Source organism: Lacerta agilis, chromosome 1 (genome assembly GCF_009819535.1).
Source record: "Lacerta agilis isolate rLacAgi1 chromosome 1, rLacAgi1.pri, whole genome shotgun sequence".
NCBI classification, from domain to species: domain Eukaryota; kingdom Metazoa; phylum Chordata; class Lepidosauria; order Squamata; family Lacertidae; genus Lacerta; species Lacerta agilis.
In genome coordinates, this window is record NC_046312.1 from 54382134 (window position 1) to 54389432 (window position 7299).

The 7299-nt window shown below is 44.0% G+C and overlaps 1 long non-coding RNA gene across 1 annotated transcript; it reads left to right on the top strand.

Moving 5' to 3' along the window:
* Window positions 1–531: 531 nt before the first annotated feature.
* Window positions 532–5192, top strand: LOC117060726. The gene is made up of 2 exons (XR_004428026.1): window positions 532–593; window positions 5051–5192. It is a non-coding gene; the product is annotated as an uncharacterized LOC117060726 (long non-coding RNA).
* Window positions 5193–7299: the final 2107 nt, after the last annotated feature.

Below are 7299 nucleotides of genomic sequence, written 5' to 3' on the forward strand. Positions count from 1 at the left end.
GCAGCGTCTACAATGCAATGTGAGAAACCAGCAGAAAGGAAACAAATTGGGGCAGCGTCAGTATTTAGGACAGCTGGTGCAATAAGCCATGTGATGTGTTCTTAATAATGACGAAGGGCTGCTGATTTGGGGACCAAATTATCGTCTTCTTTTTTTAATTTGCTCATCGGCTTAAAAATCTGGTCTGACAATAGCTTAAGCCTCATTGACTTGACCGCTTTCCTTATTGGTTTCCTAGCTTGAATCTGAGCGGTTTCTCCGTTGCTTAGGAAACATCACGGAGGGGGGGGGAGAGATGTCTGTTCTGTGGAGGGAAAAGAGCAATAACATTTCATATAACTTCTGCTGACAGAGACAGCCTCAAACCTGAAGGGGATTGAGGGCAAAGATCTAATTTTGCAATAGGATGATATCCAGTTTTTCTATTATTACGCAGGGTCAGAAGATCTCTCCTTTGTCAAAGTCAGCTTTGGTCCTGGTGAAAGGAACTGGATAAAGATTTGCAGCCAAAAAAAGAAAAAAGAGAGAGAGAGAGACAGTGCTGCTTTCTGCAGAAAAGGTTAATCCAGGCAGTTCGCACGGAAGTAAAAAAGGTGCAATATAATTACACCTCAGCACCTTCACTGTCATAAGATGCTTTGTTACCTCAGGCAAGTTTGCTTCTTTGCCACTTACTGTTTCTTTAATTCCTCATGATTTCTTTAATTCCTCCAGAAATATTATCACCATATGACAGTTAAGGCTTATATATGTTTTTGGCCAGCATGCCTAGTGCTTTCGGTCACGAAGATGTTTGCAACAACAACAACAACAGCTTCTTATTATTATTTATAGCCTGCCCATCTGGCTGGGTTTCCCCAATAAGAATAATAACAATAATAATAATTCATTCATTCCCCGCCCATCTGGCTGGGTTTTCCCAGCCACTCTGGGCGGCTCCCAACAGAATATATAGAAAAGCAACAAAACATCAAACATTTAAAACTTCCCTAAACAGGGCTGCCTTCAGATGTCTTCTAAAGACAGAGAGTTGTTTATTTCCTTGACATCTGATGGGAGGGTGTTCCACAGGGCGGGCACCACTACCGAGAAGGCCCTCTGCCTGGTTCCCTGTAACCTCACTTCTTTCAGTGAGGGAACCACCAGAAGGCCCTCAGGGCTGGACCTCTGCATCCAACAACAACCATTCAGTGTACATCTGGGGCACCTCAAGTTCAGGAGGCAAATTTGCCCCCCCCCATCTTTTTCTGGCCCCTGGTGGGCACAAAGCTGGCCAAGGCTCCCTGAAGGCACTGAGACAGAGGAGCTAGGAGAAGTGAGAGGCCTTTGCCTGAGGGAATTTTGTGCATGCTAGATTGTTTCCCTTTCTGACCCACTTCTTTGCCTCCTTTAACCCACCTCACCCTTTTGTCATTTTCAGATTGTGATTCTCTCACAATGGAAGCATCCCCACATATCTGAATGATGACCATTGTAAATATGTACCATCTCCCACTATCCTCTTCCTGTGCCTGGGACTTATTGCCCACTGCTTGTACCTACACATTGTCTTTTGCCCAGCACCGTTGCCACCTGAACTTGCTGCAGTACCCGATTATTGCAACATAAGCACACTTAATTCAAAGCCAACACCGCCCAGGATAAAACATCTCATCTCTCCAACAGGCTGTGCAAACACTGCATTTTTATCTAAAGTGGCAAAGTCAACCATCTCCATTTCACAGGGATTTAGAGTCTTAATTCCATCCTAAATGTTTGCATAACACTTTGAATTCCCTCAGAGTGTCAGAGCCAAAGCTCTGCTACCAGGCCCTGAAAGCTTGAAAGAAATCAATTTTGGAGAAAGAGGATGGTGGGAAAAGAAATGAGACAAAACGGGTCCATTCTGACATACTAAACAGCAACAGCTCTGTGTTCCTCTCCGATCACTTTCTACACCCAAGTTTGGGGCCATGAGCAAGCTCTCCATTGTGGGAATCAATTGGGGATTTTTTTTTCACAATATCCGGGTCAATTAACTGACAGGATCTGTTCCAATCCACCCGCATCTTCGGACTCTCTCCACTCTCGTGCTTAGCTGGCAGACTAAGTCAACTGTTCAAAAGAGCATTCAAAATACAAACGCGTATCAACGCTTTGGAACTAATAGATCCAACCGGAACATTAAAAAGGAGGCGCGATTTGTCTGTTGTCAAAGAAAGATGCGGCGCAAGGCCTCTCCTGCGATTTCCCCAATCCCTTCCTTTTTGCCTCCTGCTTTAATTGGAAAACACTGGCTTGCATGTAGTCCAGGAGAAACGAAAAGAAATAAATAAAGGAAGGGAACACTTGGTGCATTTCAAAGAGCTGTCGTCAAAGTAACTGGGCTAAAACCTAGGTGGGTTTATTTATCTGTATTTTCCGCTTGAGAAACTCCAGTTGAAATGGGCTTTCAGGGTTCAAAAGTAGCCAAGATTTTTCCTCCTCTCTGCCTCCTCTTCCCTGTCCCCTCCACATCTGCCATTCAGCCAGCCACACTTGCCTGCCCGGACCCCTTGGTGGTGCCCAGATGCCAGGAAACGAAAAGGTAGGCCTGCTTCAGGCCTGCTTTAGTCCACAGGCCGGCTGTGGATGTGATTAATGAGCAGCCGCTGGCAGATGCAGCTTATCTTGAGAATGCACAAAGGCAGCGGGTAAGCAGGCATGAAAAGTGCACATTTTTCACCCGCAGTGCTACTGCTGAGCAGGGAGGTGGAAGGCAGAGATTTCTCATGCCTTCGCCACAGAATGCCAAATATCCACGGGACACGGCAGCAACCCGAGCTCTAAGAAGGGCTCCGAGAGCAATTTCTTGCTGAGCTGGAAGGGAAAGTGCCTTCCGTTCACAGCTCTGCCTCCCAAAGCCTAATTCAGCAGTGAGGTGCTTCAACATGTATCTCGGAAAAGTAAAGAGAAGGCCTGGAAGAGAAGTTCTTGCGTTCACCTGCAAGATCGAGAGGCTGCCAGTGCGGCGGAGGAGCCAAAATCGAATTAGAGGCCCAGTAAACTTGCAGGAGAAGACAGGCTCAAATCAGATTATTTAGGAAGTGGATGGTATACAAATTGTCCAGATAAGAACACTAAAGTAGAACATTGCAGAGCAAGACAAAATGAGAGCTGACGGCCGCCACTCGCAAGGCCAACTTCACAATATATTGAGTGATATTGACACAATAGGACACTAGGGCAAAGGGAACCATTATTGCATCAACTCTCAAGGTCCGCCTCTCTGGGTGGAATATAAAACCCTTCCTGTGACTGTACACAAACCACAGTTTTGATGCATCCCACGCTTGCATGCTTTGTTTTACATGTCTGCAAGATGTGGTGGCCTGCATTTCTCCCCCATTTAATTTGTATTCTCCTTATCGGCAGGTAATATGGTAAGAGGCATGTAAAATTGCATGTAACCCAACTGTGAACACGATGAAGCACTTTGTGTGGGTTTGTTGCTGTTTTCTACTTGTGTGGTGACATCTTGCTGGATTCTATTGTGTATGTAGTTTTCACTCAGGTCCATGTCAGTTAATTTAGGCGGGAAATCTTGAGCTGTTGTTGTTACAATGTTGTCAGCCGGCTGCCTATAAAAGCAGGCCGGCTGAGCTGTTTGTGTTCAGTTCAGTTCCAGCTTACTATAAAGAACTTGGAGAAATTTCTGTGTCGTCTGTTATGTCCACCCACTACTTAATACTATATATCACCACAATCCTAACTTCTGTGGGTGATGCACTCCTCAGCAGGCTGCTGGTGGGACCAGGTGCAACACAGGCACGTATTTGTTTTTTAGCCAACTGTTTTGTGCAAGTCAGGTATACTTGCAAACTACTACCTCAAAAATTAATAAAAAGATTGCCCTTGTGCACAGGTAAACAAATACCAGTGAGCAGGTCTACAATGGACCTCACGTTTCTGCAACTCAGGGAGAGCAAGGAAGTAGCAACTGAGGGGACAACAACAAAAGGGCAAATACACTCTCTCAAATACCACCTAATAATATGGATAGGAAACACTGAGACAGAGTTCAGCTGAAAGTGCGGACGTGTGAATGAAAGGGGGGAAATAGATTTGTGCACATGAATATTCCGGTGAGTATACAGCTTTTGTCCAGCTTAAAATGAGTGAAGGAGCACAAAACCCTTCATCTATCAATATATTTGGATGATTCCAACGATTACACTAATATTTTGGCTCATTCAAAAGGAAAATCAAGAGGCTTATTTTCCTCCTGTCTAACAGGAACCCAATTTACACTTCTCCTCCCCTAAACCTTGTGAATGACAAGGACTAAGTACCCACTTCCAAAAAAGGGCAGACACCAAACGTATTCTTTTACTGCGTTTTGATTGACTATCTTTTCTCTCTTGAACTTAATTGAAGTGTAGGTGGGTTCAGGCATGACCCAAGATTGAGATCCAGCTCCAAATGGATTTATTGGAATACCAGGAACAAGACTGACAAACAGGGACACGTAGCCCAGTATATATACCTTAAGATGGCCCAAGCAAAAAAAAGAAAAAATATATATATTAGCAAATCGCAACACTGGTCCTCAGCAGGGATTGGCAGCCTGCCAGCTACTGGACTAACAATGTTATTGGAGGGTTTTAGAATCCCCTCTGTCTTTTGTTATGCAGATGAAGCTCCTGAGCTCCAGGAGGCCTGAAGGCCTAGGCCTGCATTGCATGCATACGATCCCTGCATACACCAATATATTTCAGATGTTTCCTTGCATCTGTTTCCTGGATGAACATCCATTCTGCTTGAAAGTTACTGGATCTTCCTTGGAGAATATATCAGTTTAGATACCGTTCTTCGTTTTATTTTCAATGCAAACTGTTCTTTCTTTCATTCTCTCTGTTTTGAATTGTTTAATAAAAGACTGGAATTTGAACTTTGGAGGTAACCCAGTACTTTGTTCATTCAGGATCTGACTCTCATTTTCCTAATCGGTTGTCCATGCTGCATGCTTTTAAGGAGAATTAAAGGCAACCTGCTAACAGGTTTACCCCCTTCTCCACATATTTGGTTTCAGATTCAGAAGAGTCAACATGGTGGCAGCAGCGATGGAATTCAGAAGCAAACCTCTCTCATTCTGTTCTACCTCACAAGAGTGTGCTCTTTCTCTTATATTTGAAGGAGGACTCAAATGTAATTTCCTTCAGCTAGTAAATACGGTGGGGTTTTTTTTTTTAGGAAATCATATTTTCTCAGGGCTCAGCAACAACATTTCATTGCTGGAAAATGTGTTCCCTCCTGTAGCATGGGGATTAACAGATTGACAACAAAAGTGGATTTTGTGAGTCCTTATGGTAGCTAAGAGACTTATACTTTGAGCCTGGAAGGATAAATACCCACTGTCTATTGTGCCATGGTCTGAGGGCCTCACTGCCCTGGCGACATTGAAACGTATTTCATATAGGCATCAATTTCATGCGGATACCTATTGGACATCTGAGGGGCTTATATGAACTTTTCTGTTTAAGATTTGTGCACTGATGGGCATCATGTCTACAATGTGAACTGGTGGTAGTCTACTGTTGTTAATAGTACTGTATTATTTGTATCTTTTTTGTATATTTTTTTCTGTTTCTCTTCCTCCTTTCTCTCCTTTCATTTTATTTCATCTTTCTCCTTGTTAAACTCACAAATATTTTTTTTAAAAAAATAAAGTGATCCATTCCTTTGCAATTAGCACAGCACGGACTATCATTATGCGAATGTCAAGGACTCTTCCCATTTTGCAGCCGATTGGTTGATCCACTATGGGAAATGAGCCACTTAAACATATATTAGGGGGTGTGCATTGGTTATGCGTACCTCAAATTACAAGGCAAGTTGGGGTGATTCGGGGAAGGTTTTCTCATATATATATATATATATATATATATATATATATATATATACACACACACACACACACACACACATACACATATACACACACACATACAATTTTATAGGACTGTTCTCACATTTCTGAGCTGGATCATGCCTCCCTAAGCTTCTGAGTGGTTCTGTGACTTCGTTTCTCAAAACATTGCACTACTGACACCCCCCCCCCAAGAAAGAAAAGTAAGCTGAAAGGAGAAATATCCAGAGCTCAAGGGTAATTCTTCATTTTGACAGAAAGACCTAGTTTTTAATCCTAGTGAATTATTTTCTAGTGCACTCTAAGCATAGTCAGTGGCAGAGCTTCATGCTCTGGCACTGGGGGGCGGGAGGCAGGCAGGGGCGGGGCTGGCGTGCGTTTTGGGGGCGGGGCGCGCTGAGATGGAACCCTATCGGGATCCCGCTGCCCGGGGCACCCCGCACCCTACGCCCCGCCCTTCCTACGCCAGTGAGCATAGTGATTTGGGTGGAGGGAGAGTAAAATCTGCCTTTTTAAATAGATCTATGCCTTATCCTATGCAGTATACAAAAAAAAAAGGATCAGGTGTTACAACAACTACAATACAACAAAAACAAAAATGCCAAACTGGCTTGCAGATATAAAGGACAATTTTACTTAGTTAAGCAAACTAAAGGGCAATGTGCATATCAAAGCCTGGAGATACTTAAAACATACAGTCAACTAGTGGCACAACTCTGCCAATAATGTGTATAATGATAGTGTCATAGCACAGTAGAAACAAGCAAATCGTTCTGCAGATAGTTATCTACTGGAAGCGCAAAGTCGTGTAAGTGGGAACGGTGGCAAGAAAGGGGTCTTCACAAGGCCATATGTAGAGGCAGAGGTCATACGAGAGTAGTAGTCGCAGACAAGCACCTCCTCACCATCCCATGGTGAAAGTAGTACAATTGATCAGAAGACCTGTACTCCGGATGTTAAGCATGTTCCGGATGTTCACAACAGCTTCATCAGACCATAATACTATACACTAGACGCAATACGCCAAGGATATAAGATCATCACAGGCACAGCAAGTATATGCCTTATCCTATGCAGGTCAATGGAAGAAGAGAAGAGTTTGGATTTGATATCCCGCTTTATCACTACCCGAAGGAATCTCAGAGCGGCTAACATTCTCATTTCCCTTCCTCCCCCACAACAAACACACTGTGAGGTGAGTGGGGCTGAGAGATTTCAAAGAGGTGTGACTAGCCCAAGGTCACCCAGCAGCTGCATGTGGAGGAGCGGAGACGCGAACCCGGTTCACCAGATTACGAGTCTGCTGCTCTTAACCACTACCACTCTTAACCACTAATGGAGAGGTTGTCACTCCCTAAAATGGGATGGGGAGCCCACAGTCTACTCTTACGGTAAGAGGGGCCTTGCTGGCA